This window comes from Manis pentadactyla, chromosome 15 (assembly GCF_030020395.1).
Source record: "Manis pentadactyla isolate mManPen7 chromosome 15, mManPen7.hap1, whole genome shotgun sequence".
Classification (NCBI taxonomy): Eukaryota; Metazoa; Chordata; class Mammalia; order Pholidota; family Manidae; genus Manis; species Manis pentadactyla.
The window spans coordinates 64,965,136-64,985,589 of NC_080033.1; the positions used below are offsets into that span (position 1 = coordinate 64,965,136).

Sequence of the window (20,454 nt, forward strand, 5' to 3'; positions counted from 1 at the left end):
ACAGAATACTGCCAGTATCATCTACTTTAAGACTAGTGACCAGTTGCCACTTCCCTTTTAGGATATTATTTATAAAGGGCCTACACCTAGAGGAAAGTGAAGGAGATACAGGGAAAAAACACCCAGCATCTGAGCCCAGCTTCTAACATAGACAGTGGGCCCTCTAATCTCTCCAGGCCTCAATTTTAATCTTACTCATTAGTGATGATGACAATAACAATGACAAAAATACCATCTGTGTGGTATCACAAGCTTGCTGGGAGGATTAGAAGAATTACTTTCAGGGAATTTCCACTCTTGCTTCAAAATCCTGCTCTTGAGTGAAGCCTTCCCTGACCCACATATGACAAGATCAGTTCATTTTACATAAGCCAGGTAAAGAGAGGCTCTGCAACTCTAACAAAGAGTCCCCAACCTTACGGGGTTTTAACCAGCACAGGTTTATTTCTCACTTGCCCTGAAGTTCTCATGCAAATTTGCAGGGGCAGATATAGAGTTGCTTTTCACATTGCACAGTAACTCTGAGATTCTGGCTGTGGGCAATGCCATTATTTCTAGCATCAGCTTCTCAACACATGGCTTCCTGGGTTGCTACAGCATTAGCTGGGAGCTGGGAGCATCCTACCCTAACTCTTAAATGCTCCCTCCCAGAAATGGTGCTGGTCACATTGGCTCATATTTTATTGGTCACATCAAGGTACATGACCATGCCTAACATCAAGAGGTGTGTGGATGTACCCTCAGCTCCAGGAGAGAAGAAGAGCTGGAAATATTAGTATGAATAACGTTTCTCACACATTTACATATAACATGTGTTATTCATGAAGGAGTGGAGACAGCATCAAACACTGCTTCCTCAGGTCAGCTAAGGCTCTATGTGGGATCTTAATGGAGACTGTAATGATCATAAATGGAAGCAAGAATAGAGTTGTGTGTTCATCTTTTACTGTGTACCTCTCTCCCACACAACTGATAGTTGACAGTACTTCAAGAGTCAGGATCATGTCCCTTCACCCTGGGTTATACATGCTAAGCACACATTTGGTGCTCAAGAAAGTTAGGCAGATGACAGTGATGATTAGATAAATAGTTGATAGAAGGATGATAGATCTATAGACATATGATAGATAGATAGATAGATAGATAGATAGATAGATAGATACAGATAGAGACTGACAAACAGATAAGATAGATAGATAGATAGATAGATAGATAGATAGATAGATAGATAGATAGATAGATGATAGATTATAGAATAGAATGGAGAAATAAAGAGAAGCCCCTTTTAAACTATGAAACATCATGATCCTCGTACTGCACTCAACACTATGTAGGACAGCTCTCACCAACATTGCCCTGAGTAGAGCAGTCTATGAAATTTCAGAGTGTGGAATTCACTCCCTAGTTCTGCCAGCAACAGCAGCAATAAAAGATGTATATCTCAGGGTGGTGACCTACCAACATCTTCTGTGTTCACTCCAGACTTAGATTCATGTAGCAGGCATCTGCATGGGAGTGTGTGTGTGTGTGTGTGTGTGTGTGTGTGTGTGTGCGCGTGTGCATGTTGTCTGTGGTGTGTCTGTCCTATTGTAAGAATTAACAAATAGATGAATGAAGTGAAACACTCTTGGAAAAACTGTTGGTGTGTGTGTGTATGAAGTTAAAGTGTAATAAATGATGCATCAAAAACAATGGAGAAAGGAAGGCTCTTCTGACAAATGTTGTTTAAGAAAATGATTATTTATGAAATAAACCAAGTCACCATCTCATATCAAATACAAATAAAGTCTAGGTGGATTGAAGGTTTAAAAGTCAGATATCAAATAAAAAAATATAAAGAAAATACAGGTGAGGAGTTAACTGATATAAATGGGAAAATTCTTTCTAAACATAACAGCAAGGAATATAGGAAGTTTGAGAACAATACAAGTATTGTACATGTAAAAAGATAAGTACATTAAAAGGCAAGAGATAAACACGGAAAAAATTTTGAGGTTAATATACAATATATAAAGAGTTATGAGAAATCAATAAGGAAAATACTGTCAATTAGGAAGTGACAAAAAAAGTGGACATGGAGGGAAAAGAACAGGAAATTCATAGGAGGAACTAAAAATGGATATAAATAAAACTATGGAAAACTATTCAAGAGTAAAGAAAGACATATACACAAAATAATGTATATTCTATATGTATATAAACACAATGTATTATATGTCATATGAAAATATTAAAACAATAAGATATAACTGCTTCATTATCAAAGAAAGTTCTATAAAATGATCTGATAAGGTAGTTATAGTAAACTGGTCATCTCCTGCAGTGTTTGTAGAAGTATAAACTGGTTTGGTCTTTCTGGAAAGCAATTTTGTTTTATGTATTGAATGTTTCAATCATAGTTTAACAAATAATTTCACTTGTTAGCATTTATACTAAAGAAATAATCAGAGATCCCACAAAGATTTGTGTATAAAGATGTTCAGAAAAGTCTTATCTATAATAGGAAAAACTGGAGGCAACCTAAATATCTAATAATAGCTTGATGGTTAAATTATTTTATTCTAAAAATACGATATTCAGTAGACTCTTAAAAATAATTTTCAGACAAAAGTAATTACACATAGCCTCGCACTGAGTGGAAGAACACAGGATATATTCCCATATAAATAGCACATGATCACAATTATAGAAATCCCCTAAACTATGTATGCATAGAAAACCGACTGCAATAACATTCACCAAAGTCATTAACTGTGATTTGTCTGATTTTCTCGGAGGGGGTTATGAGTGATGGAATTTCGATTTATTTTTTTAAATTCTTTTCTCTAAGTTGATCTCTATAATAAGAAATCTTTTCAAGCACCCGAGACCACATCAGTCTCTCCTGGAGCCCCCACTGCTCCAATTGTAAGGCTGCCTAGAGTCACAGGAAAGGATCCCAGGAGGTCACCTGCCACCATCTGGCAGGGGAAAGACTAGAGGTTTTCTGGAATGAGGGAGGATGATCAGATTAAGTGTCAGGGTTGCTGGCCGCAGTGGAGGAGCTGGTTTGTGAAAGGCTTTAGTAGGTTTAAGTCCTACTCTTGCTCTAGTACCATTACCAGCCTTACTACTAGCACTACCGTCGTTACCACTGCCCTGTTTCTCAAAGACTCTCATGGACGTTTACAGCATCCGCACAGTCTGACCTGGAGGAAATGATCCCGATATGAATGATTCCATCTCCTCTCCAAAAGTTCTCTCCCCAGTGTCAGACATGCCTCTGTTCGTGCAGAAAATACCTGTGCCCACAGTCCAAGTCCTCGTTGAGTGGAGCAATAAAGCTGGGGGCTGAAAGAAAGTCTTGCCGAGGCCCTGGTGGGGCCCCTATGCACAGCATTACCCTCTCCCCCTCCCCAAATGCTGCCCCATGGGGACTGTTCTGCTTTTAAGGGGGGGAAACTGAGGCTTCCGGGGATGAGGTGATAGGCCCCAGCTCACAGAGAGGGGAAAGGGCAGGGCCGAGTAGGACAAAGAGCTACCAGGGCTCCCACCATCCCCAAGCTACTAGGGTTTTATATGATTAAATCAGAGCTTCGGGCACTGGCGTCAGGTGGCGTCCTGCTGGCCTGAGAGAGGGAATTAAGAAGCAGAGGAGATTCGCCGGTTCTCCTGACCCCCAGTACACAGGCTTTCAGTGACAGATTCCTCTGCCTGCTTGTGCAAGCTCCCGGGTGAGCCGACCAGCGGTGCTGGGATGCTGGCTCCAGGGGCAGCCCCTCCGGGTCACAGTGCAGGAGGGGCAGCAGATGGGACCTGGTGCGCCGAGGAAGCCCTAAGGCCAGGAAGCCCAACAGGAAAGCCGGACCCTGCAGGGGCCGCTGGCTAGCTGGGCCTGTCCCTAAGCTTCCCGGGTGCCTGTCACTTGGGACTGGGCCACGTGATGAGTGAGTGCCGCTAGGATTAGATCAAGTCAAGGCCAGCTTCCAGACTGGTGTTGCTTAAGCAACTCAGGTCAGTGGCCCGGGGACGAGGCCCATGGTGGGGTTCCAAATCAGACCCCTCGAGAACTCTCCAAGGCCACGGATAACAAAGGGAAGCAGCCAGAGAAAGAGGGAACTGGCCTCCCCTGCCTCCACCCCTGACTCTCTGCGCCCAGCACACAGAGGAGCCAGATCTGGTGACCCTGGTGGGGCCACTCGGGGCCTGGCTGATCCTGCAAGCTGGGACTTTCTGAGTCTTGCGCTCCAAAGGGTCAGCTGGGTTTCCTGGGCTGGGAGGGATTAGCTTCCTTCCCCTTTGGGACTCACACCTCAACCCCACAGCGGTCACAGCACTGGCCCTGGCCTGGGTTAACCGCCAGTGACCATGGCAAGCAGGTCACGATTGACTTCAAGGCAGGAGTTTCCAGGCGGGGGATTTCCACACAATTTTGATTCTGAGTGGCATTTAATATCATCAGTTGTCAGAACCTTTCCAAGAAAGGAAAAGAAACGATGCCATGGTGGGATATCTCAGCATGGTGCGTGTGCGTGTGTGCATATGTGTGAGTGTGTGTGCGTACAGCTATGTTTTTCTCTCCCTATCTCTCTCTCTCTCAACCATATAAACAATAAAAGTCCCTAAAATCTTCAGGTTATTTTAAAAAGCAGAACCATGTCATTGTGAATTTCGCATTTCACTGGACAAAACTATTCAGGGGGTCACACCACGAACAGTGACCCCAGCAATGAAAACAGATTCTTCCCAGGCTTTTAAAAGGACAGGAGACAAAGGTAGCCCCACCCACACTACCTGTGACTGTGGGTGTTCTCCTGTAATCCCATGTAGACACCCAAGATTGGAAGTAGAATGGGTTTGGGGCCAGAGAGAACTGGTGTCTAACTTCACCCTGCAGTGCGTAAGTGACAGCACCCTGGTCAAGGTGCCTTCTAGATTCATGGATTCCTCATGTATAAAATGCAAATGGCACCTAGCCTGCTGCCTTGATCCCAAGATTACAAGGGCCGTGTACATGAAGGGTTTATATCTGAGACACAGTGTATCACATATGTGAGTGCTGTGTGTTCTCAAGACGGCAGCGCCTCCCACTTTTCCATAACTTCCTGTGTGTTGGGGAGGACAGCAAAATGTTCCTCTGTCTACATGCCCGGCTTCTGGGATGTCACGATTTGGTGACCCCACAAGTTTGTCCAAGTTTCAGGACTAAGTGTGTGCCCATTCACCCAGACCCTCCCCCACTGAATCTTGGACTATGAGATGCAGAAACGTTTGTACAGATAAGTCTGGAAAAGCCATGCGGCAGACAGTGAGATGTGACCGACTATGGAAGAAAAGTAAGCCTGGATATGGAACTGAAGAGCAGATAAAAAAAAATAAAGGACTTTTTGGTGCTGTTCAATGGCACTCACCTCATCTGGCTATTTAAAATGAAACTAACTAAAATTGGCTAATATTAAAATTTCAGGTTCTCTTGTTACTCTCACACCAGTGCTCAGTAGTCACACCTCAATGGACAGCACGGGTATACAACCTTTCTATCATGGAAGTTCTTTGGGGAGTGTTGCTTTAGATTAAGAAATTCTCAGTGATTTCAAAATGCTATTTTACTAAATGACATTGCATTATTATTTTTCCTATGGAAAACTTGATTATCCATGGGCAAAGAAAAATACTAAAACTCTGTTTTATTTTATGTATTAACTGATTTTTCACATTAATGACATTCATACTTGTACACTGGTTAATATTCTATCACCAATGGTGATAGAATCATCTGAAATGACAGATTTCCTCTGAGAACATCTTGTAATATCCTGATAATCTATCAAATAGGTGAGACTGATACTCTTAAAGACTTTTCATGTCTGGCCACTGCTGAGATAAGCCCCATCGATGCCCGCGGTGTTCTGTATGGGCTCAAACCATCTTGGGCCAGGTATCTCTGGTTCCCTCAGAAGAAGCAATTTGACATGCATTTCTGATATTTGATTTCCTTCTTGACTTATAGACTATTAAATAGATGGTCTTTGAGTCTTTCCCTTCATGGTTTTAAATTCTATCCTTCAATAAGTGTAAGGGGAACAAAGTGAGCCTGGTAGGATAAAGAGCTACACAACAGACATCTCAAGGTATACCAGAAAACTCAGAGCAACTTTGGACCTCCAGTGCTGGCAAATCAAACTTGGAGAAGATATATAGTTGTTTAAAGATGGGGAGTGGTAGACTAGACTGGCTGCATAATTTATGAGGCTGACTGCAAAATGACAATTCAGGACCCCTTGCTCAAAAATTGTCAAGAATTTAAAGAAGGGGACAGCAGAGCATTCTGTCAAGTGAGGGGCCCTTCTGAGCACAGAGCCCAGGATGACTGCGCAGGCCACATCACACACCCGTGAAGCCAGCTCTGATGCACAATGTTAACTTTTCACAAACCACTGGGGAAAAAAGGTGATTCTAGTAGAAAATGGTGGATATTTCAAAATCTACCAGTAATTTATATAATATATATAATTAAACATACATATTATATATGACATATACAATATATATACAATTAATATTATATAATAATATATATAATCTCTCTCCATATATATTAATACTAATCTACCAATATCATCAAAGAGTTAGGAAGACCGAACAGATACTAAAACTTGGTCTCATTGGATAAAAAGCTAAAAACGCCCTGAGCACAGGGCTACAACTCCTTTATGAAGAGAGTCTGAGACAGCTTACTTTAAATGCGGCTCAGTAACACAAATGAAAATAAAACCCAACCAGAGAATTTGTTCCTCTTCTCAGAGTGCGATGGTACAGACTTACTGAAACTGCACTTAGAGAGTGAGCTTCCCAGTCATGTACCGTAGTTGATAGTTTCAACATGGAGTGGGGAAACCTGGAATGAGAGAAGGGCTAGAAAGGTTCGGTGTGATGGGCTAAGATCATGTTTAAGGTCCCCAGCGAGAGTCTATCTCTATGGAAGCCAGTAAAAATTAAAATTATTCCATTTCACATAAGGCATGATGGTATTAAGAGAACCTGCTTCACGTAAGGACACATCAACTAATTTTCTGCAAGCCCTGGATGAAGCTGGCCATCCATTTCATCTTTCATGTTTTACTGCTAGCTTCAGGCAGCAACATCATGGGGTCAAGAGCAAGATGGGGAACTGGGCGCTGGTCCGAAAGGCAATACCAACGTGGTTGTATGTTTAGGAAACAAGAGTAAATGTTGAATGGGGGAAGGGGGATAAGATCTTGGTTAGGAGCACACACTACGTCAGGGCCTGCTCCTACCGCTCACCAGCGATGGGAGCTCAGGCAAGTTACTTTCTCTTTGTTTCAGTTTCCTCTTCTGTAAAATGGGGGAAATAAGGGTCCCAGCCTCAGGTGCACATGCGTGGACTAAACTGAAAAGACCCATAAAATAGTGTATTGAATACAGACAATACTACTGTATTTGTAAGTAAGTAGCATGATAAATAGCTTACAATGGCAACCATATCATAACATGTAAGTGTATCAAAGTAAAGTGCTGTATACCTTCAATTTATACAATGTTTCATGTCAACATATCCAACTTGAAAAAAGAAGGAAAAAAGCTTAACCAGGCAGCTGACCAACTATTAATAGTATTCTTGGAAGTTACAGGGGAGAAGATAGACTTCTAGGACATCTTTCTGAGCTGGAACTAAGAAGGAATCTAAATACAAACATCACTTTCAAAACCCAGTTACTGGGACATACAATTTGACAATTCCAAGTTCCCTAATGGAGGCAATGATACAGAACATTCTAATGCATGTTTCTGCTGGGAAATATGGAACATGTGGTGAGAAAGGACATGAGAACCAGTCTAGGAAGTTTTCTCCTTTTTCTTTGGAAAGTTCCTTTCTGTACTGCAAATGAAGGTGATGGGAAGTGAAGGGAGACGTAACTCAGAAGCATTCTTCACACACACACACACACACACACACACACACACGACTTGATCTTGAAAATATACTTAGAAATACCTTTGCGGAAAATTCCTAAAAATTAGATAAATGTTAAAGCAAACAAAATAATGAAACGCCATATTCTACATATTGCTGTACAGATGCAAAAAAAAAAATAGCTCCTTCTGGAATGGATATAACCCAATTCACTGTGAAAGAATATTTAAGATTCATCAGATCTGCCTTGGGTCCCAAGGAGTTCAGTCACTCATGTCTGAAGGCCAGTGTTATTCAGATGCTTTATATATGAGGTCCCATGTAGCATAAATCCCAGAAACTACATAAAAGTGAGCTGGTATTGAGTGTTTGATCCATTTTCTCTTTTGTCACCTCTATCCCAGATTATATCTGCATGTGTCATAGGCACATATACATATGCAGTAACATATATAATACAAGTATCTTGTTTCCTAAATACATTCCTAATACAAGAGTTCAGGAAAGACACCAGTTCACAAAAACTGAGTCCAGTTGCTTTCATAAACATACCATAGATTTGACATAATGGTTGTTTTCTTTTTTAGACTTGATTTATCTGTCACTTTCTCTCCAAATTTGATTTATTGGCCCATTTCTCTTCAAGATTTGATTAAAACACATTACATAAGTCTTTTCAGATCTATTTCTAAATATCATATATATTTCTAGGTTGGATGCTTAAAGTCTTTATTCATAAATGTTCTTGACTGATGCCTGCTTTTTCATTAGTTTGTTTTTTTTTTCAACTCCAGGTAGTCATTTATTCTGTAATCGGAATCCGCATAAACAAACCATAAAGTCCAATTGGGTTAATGAATTGCTTATATCTCAGATTCATAGGGAAAAGAGGCTTAAGCTATAACAAGGTAAAAACAGCTTGTGTGGGGGTGGGGCGGCACGGTGGTTAGAGGCATCTCTGGATTTATAGATGCATTATAAAGCACTTCCACAAGCAAGGCTTCCAGCCTCACATCTCCAGTGACCATTAATTAGTCTGCGGCTACCTGGATGGCCTTGAAGATGGAGAACCTTGTATCAGTCTGGAAAACATTTTATTTTAATGGGCCCAGAATGTTCTGTTCCTTCTCTCCTCTTTGGTGTTTCTCTACAGACTTCAGGAAGCGCCGAGGCCTTGGGGCCCTGCCTACCAGACTTGAGGATCCATGATAAGACAGCATAGCAGCACCGTGGAATGCTGGGGGCTCCAGGGAAGGTGGTCCCCACCCCAGAAGTTAGGTTGCAGCCGAGTAGAGTGCAAAAGCCTAGAGCTGAGTGCCAGAGAACCTCATGTCTGCCTTTCTGCCCGTGCCCCTTAAATTTCTTTGGATAAGGAGGATGTACCCTAATTAGTTACCAACCGGGGTACACCTCTGGGCTGGTGGGATTTGGCTCATTTGATTCCTCTTCTACATTAGCAAGTATTATTGTTCAGGAAACAAATTTCTTCTCCATTGCCCCCACCCATGAACACTCTTAGTCTAGTTCCTTCATCTAGAATAAGATCGGTCTTACCTATTTGGGAGGGTGGTTGTAAGAATGCAATGAGTTAATGTATTCCAAGTGCTAATCCCAGTGCTTGGAGGTGCTAGTTTGAAAGAGGGTGATGGTTAACAACATAGAGACGCTGAGAGCACGCTGGGTGGCCTCATGGGGTGCCTGGTGTAGTGCTGGGGCTTCAGGAAACATCGGCTCATTGGCCAGAACAGCTCTATGAGGTCGATGCTACAAAGAAATCCCCATTTACAGCTGGGTAAACTGCGACAAGGTCACTGAGCCTCGGCACAGCCGGACTCCACTCCAAGTTGGAGCCGATCCTCTCCTTGGTCCAGCCTCTGACACTATCCCAGAGCCCCAAGATACTATCTGGGAAGGTATGTTGGAGCTCTGTTACTTAAGAATTTTCAGGCCATCTCTAATGCAAGGGGAGGAACCTGTGTGTTTTAGTGAGACTGGAGTTAGTTGATTCTCCACCTGGCCCTTGGCGTGACCAGCGAAACCCAGCTTTGATCACACTGGCCACCTGCCACTCGTGGAATACTCCCTTTCAGGGTGACGCTACTCTGAAAATGAACGCCTTTGGTTCCATTTGTCTCTCTGAAGCCTGACACCAAGGTGGGTCCTCTCTGGTCACCTCCTCTTAGAAGCCCTTATTCCCATTAACCCAGAAGGTTAAAGGCAATCGTCCCCTATGTATGGAATCTACAGCTGGAAGTCCACATCTGTGCTGCACCTTGTATGGTGATGATTCTGTAAATCAAGGAGGCACCCTGAAAACAGCTGGCAGGAAATGCACCTCCTAAATGGCTCTGTTCTGAGAGCATAAACCACAGTCAGCAGTCTGTCCAACATGGGTTTGACCCTATAAACCAAGGCTAGAGAAGTTCCTTCCATCACTGGTGCTCACCTCCAGCACGCCCTTCCAGCCACACTAACTGCTCCTCGTGCATATGGGCCCCCCCAAACCCCAAACTCCCTGAGGACAGGCGCCGAGAGCTTTTTGCCCATCACCGTATCTGCAGAGCCTAGAACCCGGCCTGGTGTTGGAAAAGGTTGCTGGTTGCATGGATGGGGGTCTATTAGCCAGAGCAAACTTGAATATGATGATGGAAGAAACGGTGTGTGGGGAGAAAGGGGAGGGAAGGGGAAATGATAAAGACAATTGGCAAGGGAGTTGGGAAGGAAGTTGAAAGGGGGCGACAACTCCATTCCTGCATTGAGATTGGGGGGAAAGGAGAGAGAGATTGGGAGGGAGAGGTGGCCCTGCAGACAGGAGCACCCTTGGCCCCGCAGTGAGGTGGGCTCTCCCACGAACTCCCGCCCCGTCCCTGCCAGTCTCCGCAGCCCTGATCACTGGGTGTAACTGCCCAGGAGGGTGTGTGGGAGGATTTTGTGCCCTCTCAGCTGTGGCCACAGGGCATTTCTGTTAGTCTACTGGTGTTTCAGGCCCAGGGAAGGTTCTTTCTGCATGCAGGTTTCCAACCAAATCATTACCCAGGGTGGAGGAACCCAGAGAGCCTGGGGGAGTGGCAGAAATGGCTCCAGAAATACTGTCTCCTGACTGAAGGTCAACTCCAGAGGCACAGCACCCAGGGCTGCCGCAGGCTGCTCCCACCCCAGCAGGGGCCAGGGCACATCTAGAGGAACTCGTGGTTCCACAGAGAGCAGGGCTGAGCACACAGGACCTCTGAGGACCCCACACACCGGAGAGCTACAGAGTGCTGCCAGGGACCTCAGCCCCGTCCCCACGGTGAGGGCCACCTTATGTAAGACCGCCCCCCGCACGGCGCCCAGGGGCAGCCCACAGAAGAGACGGCCTTACAAGCACGGGGTCTCAGCAGGGCCTGGCGCCCCCTGCTGTACTCTGACTGTGGCAGGGACCAACCATCCTTGCCTAGGTTTCTCCCCCTGTCCATCAGGGTGTCCGGCAGCATAGGGCACCCAGCGCGTTATTTCCGTGTGGTACCCTCTCATTCAGTCTCTCACACTCCTTCCTGCCATGCATCTGCGGCAGCAGGGTGTGCCCCACGGCAGCTCAGGGGAGCAGTAAGGAAACAGTTGGGTCAAGTGCTCCCCCTTTTCAGGATATTCCCCAACTGACCCTGGCAATGGCAGGTGAGAGGCTTGTGGACCTTGCCATCTCTAGGATCACGTCCCTCACATGTTTGCTTGATGCTGCGTCCCTGCAGGGGGACCTCGCATGCCATAACCCTCTTTATGGACCACCTGGCAGTGAAGAGCGGAGGCTAGAGCAAACCATGGTCCGCCAGCCAACCCCCCACCATCTGTTTTTGTCAGCTCAGGGAGCTGAGAACTGTTTTCACATTTTAGATGGTTGCTTTAAAATCCAAAGAATAATATTTCAAGACACGTGGAAACGGTATGAAGCCCAAATGTCAGGGCCCATTAGTAAAACATCTTTGTGTCACAGCCAGTCACTTACGCGGCCCCCGCAGACGCTTTCTCGTTCCAGTGGCACAGCCCACGGAGCTGATACCTGCCCTCTGGCCCGGAGCCCTCCCCGGCCCGAGCCACGGCCCCTGGGCTGTGATTTCCACCAGAATGTTCTTTCCCTTGTGCTTGTGCTCATAGTCCTTAGCTCCAGGGCTGACGCACACTCAGAGCTGGATAAGTGCTGCCCCAACAGAAAGGGCAGATATCAATAACCTCAGGGCATAAATAGTAAAATGTAGTCAAATAATTAGGAAATGATAAATTTGTTAACTTTTCACCTTATTATAACATTTAGTAGTGATTTTATAAAATTCGATTTTAAATTAATGGTGGTTTAACAATGGGCTTGGAAAATCACTGAAAATCTTCAGCACACCCACGCCAAGCCTATCATGCCCAGTGGAAAGGAATACTCAGTGTACCTGACTTCTTTGTGCCTTCAGTCAGGCAACCCCGGCTTTCTGGAATGTCCTCACATCCCTTTGGATAAGAGTAAATTCCCCTACAGCCTTTGGCACTTAGCTCAAGCCCGTCCTCAAAGCGTTTCCTGATGTCCACAAGCTTTGCCATGACCTGGGCCAACATATCTATTTCAGATGGACAGTTACGTTGGCTTCCTGTTTTCCATGATTCCTGGCCGGTACTGCCTGGACCCACAATAACAACCCCACAGAAGGAGATTTTAAGATAAGGGATGTCATGTGAGGGGACCTCAGTCTTTGAAAGGCCTGGGAATTTGTTGGTGATATTTTGTGGCCAGCTTGACACAACTGAGGCTTGGGGAAGAAAGTACACACTCAAGCGGACTTTGACAATGTCTCTCTGTTAGGTTTCATCCCAAGGACAAATGGCACGTTCACATATCAGCTATGGGATCTAGACCAAGTTGAATAATCTCTCTATCTCAATTTACGCCCCTGGAAAATGGGATAATTAATCACAACCACTCTAAGATTGTAAGGACATAATATATGTGAACAGCTTAGAACTGTGCTTAAAGCAAGGAAAATGCTCGGAAAGGGGCAGCTATGTTGGCAATTTTCCATTCTGTGTGCTCTGCCATCTTTGGACACATCTTTGTCCAGCTGAGTATCCTGTGAGGGGGGAAAACACAGGAGGAGAGACACAGATCCACCCCCAGGGAGCTGAGCTGCACGCGTGAAGGAAAGGCGAGACTCTACACCTAATGCAGGCGTAAGAGAAGGCTTCCTCAGGGAAGGGACCTTTAAGCCGAGGCTGAAGGGTGGGTCAAGAAAGGGCGGTGAACATAGGTGTGGTGACAGTTAGAACACAGTGTCAGGCCCTGAGAATACACCACTGAGCCAAACAGATATCCCCTGTGCTCCTAAATCTTACCATCTAGCAGAGATTCCCTCCACGAGCCCAGTGGCTTTGCTGGGGAAAACAAAACAGAACAGCGATCTGTCCTTCAACTCTAGGATTTTTAACTGCCACATGGGTCCCCTCCCCTCAGGAAGCTTCTGAGCCTTAGCAGATGACAGCGGGTCATGCTCCGCTCCTCCGAGGTCAGGCAGCTTATCCATAGGTTTGTTTATTCTTGGCTGGACACATGCACTTCTCTTCAGAATCAACAGAAACACCACAGAAGCCCCTACCTAGGGTGTGTCTCTTCAGTCTCGCCTGGCCACTGTGTGACTGTCTGGACGCTGCTTACTTTGATCTAACTGCCGTTTCAGAAACCACAGCACAACCGGCCAAACACAAGTGTGGTGCCCAAGGACACTGGAGGTGGTTTGAGCGGGCCAAGCTGTTAACAAGAGCTTGCACCACCAGGAAAGCCTGCGGAGGCCCCTTGACTCTGGCTATGACTTTGACTCTGGTCTGTGCACGTGCTTAACACTCTCATTAGAATGAACCACTGTTAGAAGCAGACGGTAGTTTGGTTTACCACTTGAGTCGCCCTGGCCGTCCACACAGCAGGAACCAAAAAGACCCAGTCATTCTTTCTCCTTAAAAGCATATGTCATATGCAAATCCTAAACTCATGACAGCTGGCAAAAATCAGACTGGGACTTTCGAAGGGAAGCCTGCAAGTAGCCGATTTCAAAAGCCACAGCGTCCACCCAGAGCTACACACACTCCGTACTTAGTCCTCTGCCTTCCAATTGGTAGCACAGATAGAAAACAAATAGCAGGTGGGTGAAACGGCTTGAGCCTTCCACGGCTTTATTGACTTGTCACTGCAGGTAAATTGACTATAATTTACTTCAAGAGCAAATTACTAGAAGTTCATCATCTAGGAAAAAAAAACCCTGCTGTACATGACTGTCCCTAACTGAGATGTAAAACATGATTCTGTTTTTAAATGGAGGTGCCAGTGGAAAGGAAAATGCTCACGGTGCCATGTGTCACTCCATTGCCCCCCTTCCTGCCTATCCTGTCAGTTAAGAGTGTGGCTATCTGATGGGCAGATGTGGTAAAGGAGGACATGGTCCCTGAAAGACCTCCTACCATATTATTGTTTTGGTTTTGTTTATTTCATTGAGTTTTATTTTAGTTTAATTGTGTCACTAACTACTACAATTTTTGAAAGAAATTATACAAGTCACATCTTGCGTTGGAGACCCCGTTGGTTAAATCAGAGAAATCATGGGATTGGGAGAAAAGAGGGAGAAAGGAAGCCTATGCAGTCCTCCATCTGGGCATTTCAAATTAAATTGAACCAACACAGAGTTGGAAATTAACAACAACAACAACAAAAAAGCATACTCGCCATAGCTAAGAATAAAAAATAACCTGCACTGTGTTGTTTGTTTTGGGCCAAACATATGCGATTGTGGGAGATGTCTTGGGAAGAGGAAGAGAAAATGTTTGAAAAGCCAAAGAAAGTAGAATTATCCACACAATTCAGAACACAAGGGGCTGAGTAAAGAGGAGGTGGGGTGTGTCTGGGTGCTTCACAAGAATTGCACCCAAAGCTAGGGCTCCCCAGGATAGCTATTTGCCTTCCTTAAGTACTGGGCACCAAGCGACATAACAAGGAGCCAGGAATGGACCCAGAGGTGTCTCTGGGCTCCAGCTGAGCCATTTGCCCCAAGCTCACAACCACTCAGCGCCTTCCTGTCTTCAGCATTCCAAAGTGTTCCTTGCTCTTCTACCTAGAACACATTTCCCCTTTCCATCCTCATTCCTCCAACTTCTTATGGCATAAGCTTTCTCACCCTTAAATACTCTATGTAAAAATCCCATCTCCTAATGTCCAGACCAGGTCTGGCTGCAGCCCTCTGTTCTCAGCCTTTGCAGCACTTAGCACAATTATAAGGAATCATTTGTTTAAAGCCCAGCTTTGCCAACATATGGTGATGCTGTAGATTTGTTTTGCTCCCCTCTAGATTCCCTCACTCACTGCCTCAAACAAGAGTCTCTTACTAGGTGACATGTCAGGTAAAAGAATAAGTGAATGGAAAGATGAATCAATGACTGAATGGACTTTCTCACCTTGCTCCAGGACCTAGAAGTCAGAGACAGAGCTCTTAGCCCTCAAGAAAAATCCATTGTCAAAGCTTAAAGGTCCATTGTCTATCCAAAACACAGACAATTCTTCTACATGACCTGCACCCCAGATGCAAGCAAACACTGCAGACTTTCACTGAGACTGGGACTGCGTGATGTATATGCAGACCTGGGAGAGTTTCAAGCTCTGTCCAGCCCTCATCCCTGTACCTCCCTGTTTTGAAGAAGGCCCCACACTCACCAGGAAGCTGCTGTCTAGGGCTTGAACCCAAGAGTTGTTCCGTAGAAGAACAAGTAGAAAAGGAAGAGGAAACAAATCACACCCAGGAAGTAGCCCTGGCTAGGAGACTTCCATCCTCTGGACTCAGCCCCTTCCCATGGCCCAGAAAACAGAGCAGACCCCTACTGCCTTCTTCAAACCCCACCCCCAAACAGAAAACAATAAACCAAAATACCCTCCAGGCTCCTGGTTTAAATTCACACATATCTACCTAGAAGGAAGTTCTTCATGTGTCCCTTGTCTTGTGCAGCTATCCATTCAGCAAATATTTATTAAGTATAAATGATGTGCAGGTACTGTGGTAGGTGTTTTCACTACATTAACAGACTCCTGCAGTTCACCCTCTGGTGGATCTAACATACAGGCAGAAGGCCATGTCCACAGGGCACTGGACTTCCCAGATTCCAGACAAAGCTAAATTCCCAACTGGCACTTGGTGGTTTTCAACCCGATGATAACTCCCAAACTCCAGAGCTCAGTGGACTGTCCAGTCATGTAGTTGCTGGTTTCGTGTGGTTACTACCAAGCACTAGAAATGTGGCTGGTGTATCTGAGAAACGTTTCCATTGTATTTGATTCTACTTTACCTTTAAATTTAAAAACTGAAGCACTGTAAAATCATTTTTTTTCTGCTAAGCACACTTCTCTTGTTTGGCCAGACTCTATTTCACATTTAGCATCCAAATTGAGATACACATCCAATTTCAGAGACTTGGTACATACGTGCACACATGCACACAGATTGTAAAATATCTCATTAACACATTTTATGTCGATCATGTGTTCCCATAATATTTTGATGTATTGGGTTTTAAATAATATTAAAATTCATTTCGCCTGTTTCTTTCTACCTTTTTAAAGGTGGCTGCTAGAAAATTTAAAATTTAAAATGTGGTTCACTTTATATTTCTATTGGGCAGCAATGCTGTAGATGTTTTAATGAATAAATAACACACATAAAGTGGGTTTGACTGCCTGGATGATCTCAGCAGGTGTCGTATCTGATACCATATCCAATTCTGATTCCCAGGGGTGTCGGATCTGCAATTCTGATTGGGAAGAAGGAAGCCTTCTGCTCTCTATAGTTTTTCACTTTCAGAAAGTGTCAAACGGAGCACACACTTGGGATCATTCTGGGATTCTGAGAAAGGCAGCCCCAGACTATGAGTGCTGGTGTGAAGCTTCTTCTTAATCTAGTTCACAATCCCATGCATTTTCAAAGGCAGAAAGGGAGAATCTTCCCAATGGGATGCATCTCAAGTAGAACAAACCCTGTTTAAACAGATGCCCCCTGCGCTGCCACTGCCTCCCCCTCAGGCCTCCTGGGACTTCCCAGATGTATTCACTGCAGGATTAGATGCAAGTCCTGTGGCACAGCCTCTCTCCTCTCCACCTTTGCAATTTTTTGTTTTGCTGGAGAGGAGGTGGAGTATTTCTTGCCGCCCTACCCTCTGAGCCACAGCCCGAATCCCATCATCGCCATTTTCCAGAGGAGGGAACCAAGGTGGAGGAGGGATGTACAGCCTCCACCAGCCGTAAGCGGCTACCACAAACTAGAGTCCAGCTCTGCACCCTTAGGCCTGGTGAGAGTCTAAGGGCCCTGGGAAAGCCGTTCCTGACTCCTGCCCACCAGCCCAGGGCCTGGGGATCTCACGAGAGAAGAGAAGGCCTTTGCAACCTATGGTTTGGTTTCCAAACTGCCTTCAGCTATCGGATCCTTTTAGGCTCTGGTCATAGGGACACTCTTTCCAGAAAAATGGACTTGGACAGACCCTTGAATACCCTTATAGGGGATTTTATAGGATCCTTGGAGGTAATGCTTGGGCTACCAGGGGATGGATACACTGTATACAGAGGAAGGTTACCTACCACTAAAACACAAATATTAGCTAGAGGGGTGCATTTGATCTGATTTTTTATTACTACCTTAGCACAAATTACATACACATAAAGTAAACACATAGATAATTACGTATGTGTATTAGATATATATATATATATACATTTACATTATATAAGTATATTCTGTTTGATCAGTGGCAGCTGAGAAATGGACCTATATAAGTCATAGACCAAGTGAGTTTTTCAATTTTTTTTTCTTTTTAAAAAATAAAACAAAGAAAAAAAGGGAAATAGCTGATATTCCCAACCCAGTTTCATTTGTTTGTTTCTTGTTATGCACTTACTGTCCAGTGCAGGTCCAACTGGATGAAGGTTACATGAAGTGAGATCTCCAGAAGGTAAACTGTTCCCCACACACCCTGTACCTGTGCTGGGGACAAACCAACCTCCCAACAGCCCTGGGGGGAGGGGGCAGAGCCTCCATGGGATTGGTGAGGAAACCAAATTTGTCTGGGGGTCACAGCACTAGGTGACAATGGAGAGCTGGACAAGGGCCTGACTCTACCTGCTGTGCTCTTAGCCACCATGCTCTCCTGGCCTCCTAGGCAAGCCATATCTGCTGCCTTCCAGGGGTGTCGGGTGTCCCCTGGGAACCAGCAACCCCACTTTCACGTGCTTATCAAATGAAGTTAAGAACATGGCCATTCAGAGATCATTGCAACGCATACTGACCACCACTTTGAATTGATAATAATATCTCCCAGGGCTGGGACCAGGTTTTTATGGATATCACCTCCCTCTCCACCATCACCTCCATGAATAGCTTGGTATTCAGTATTCCCAATAAATAAATCCCATCCATAGAACAACAGGCATTCCTATGTCCAGGGAACTGTGCGAAAATGCCTTCTCATTCACAGAAATGGAATCTTCTAGCTGCCAGTCAGTGTCTCTTTGAGCTTCCCACTTACTTACAAGGCTCTAAAGGTGAATTTTCTCCTGCATCAGAGAGCTGGAAGTTAGGCTTAATGTACAAACCTTTATTTTCCAAAGAGGCAGGTTGGCCTTCCTGTATCGACAGACTCTAGAGCTTAGATTTATTACAGAATGGTAATCAGGCAAAAGAATAAATACATTGCATCTTTAATTCATTAATCACCTGGAAAGCAAAATGAACTACAGTAAAGAAGACAATATGTTTTCAAATGCCAGGGGTGGGGGAAGAGGGAGTCAGTTTCTCAATAAAATCCCATTGCTAAAATCCATTTTGTGTGCAGATTAGGAAAACGACATTCTACCTCTGAGGCTGCCACTTGGATGGGAGCTGGAGGCTCTCTGCAAAGGAGCTTTGGCATGACCAGATTTCTTGGATGGCCCCTGGTCATCCCTGGTGTCTTCTGCTGGGTTCCTGTGGCCACTCACATCATGAGCCATAGGCTGGTTAAGACACCAGGCATTGGAGTCAAACAGACCTGGGTTCAAACTCCTGCTCCACCTGGCAAGTGGGGACAGCTGAGATGGGGACAGCCATCTCAAGTCACTTATTGCCTTGAGGCCTATCTACTATGGGACATGGGTACCAGAGGTATTTTGTCTTCTACATATTCCATGTCACCAAAGTCTCATTAAAACAGACCTGTACTAAAGCTGGCAATGTGTCAGCACAACTAAAGCATCAGGTTTCCTGGCCTGCCACATACCCCTGGGCACTTTGGAGGGACCATCTGGCTTGGGTGTTTGGGGTCTGGCCTGTAATGCTAAGAGGCTGTCCTATTCCAGCCGCTGTTCCTGAGTCCTGGTGACCTGGGAAGTAGAAATTAGCTGGCCACCTCTACGTGGGGCTTGCAAAATAAGAAGTACTTAGTCAGCATCTCAGACTCTTCAAGTGAGAAATCAGAGAACTGGGTAAGGACATAAGGCAAACCATAATAACAGGTGCTGTTTATGGAGTACTTCTGGGGACTTACAATGATTATCTCCTTTAGTCTTCATACCTATCCTTCAGGGTTTGGTCTTCTCACCATGCCCATTTCACAGATGAGAACACAGGTCCATGGAGGTCAAATCCCTCAGCCAAGTTTACATCACTATGAGTCTCAGCTGGGAGGTTGAAACTACTCCTGTTTGTTGAGTGCTTCCTGCCTGCAGTGCTTTCAATCGGATCTCATTCATTCTTAGCAAAAATCTAGGGAAACAAGTATGACTATTTCCACTTCATAGATGAAGCCAAAGGAACCTCAGACACTTAAGCCAGGGTTTCCCCATCTCAGCACCACTGGCACTCAGACCTGCATGAAGCCTTCTGGGGGGCTGTCCTGGGCATTCTAGGATGGGGAGCGGCCTCCCTGCCCTCCACCCACTAGATGCCAGGAGCACACAGTCCCAAAGCCATGGCAACCAAAAAATGTCTCCAGATGTTGCCAAGTGTCCCTTGGGGACAAATACCATCCCCAGGTAAGACCTGCTGCTTTAAACAAATGGGTGAGGTCAGGCAGGGGAGACCTCCTGAGCGGAAAGGGACCTTAGTCCACCTGTCTACAACCTAGGCTGCCTTCCAGCTGTTGCATCAGTTACCTCAGGGCAGCGGCTCTTCAATGTGGCCCCACTCCAGAACCTGGGAATTCGGAGGCCCCACCCCCAGACTGCCTGAATCAGAAATTCTAGGGTTGGGGCTGGCGATCAGTTTTAATAATTTTTCAGGCGCTCTGATGCTCACTGAATCCCACGGCCTTACAGCAGGGCGTCTCAGCCTTGGCTGCAAACAGCAATCACCCAGGAACCTTTGAAAATAAAATATTGATGCTGGGGGACCACCTCGGGGTTCTAATTTAATTGACCTGGGCTGGGGTGTAGAAACGGGGATTTTGAAAGCTTTCCAGATGATTCCCATGGGTTGCTGAAGCTGAGAACCACCAATCTCAAGGGAGCTGACCCAGGTGAGCTCAGGGAA

The 20,454-nt window shown here is 45.2% G+C and overlaps 1 protein-coding gene across 3 annotated transcripts in view; it reads right to left on the bottom strand.

Moving 5' to 3' along the window:
- Positions 1–20,454, bottom strand: part of MAF (MAF bZIP transcription factor) — a 310,576-nt gene that overhangs the window by 261,057 nt on the left and 29,065 nt on the right. The gene's annotated exons all lie outside the window — the stretch shown is intronic.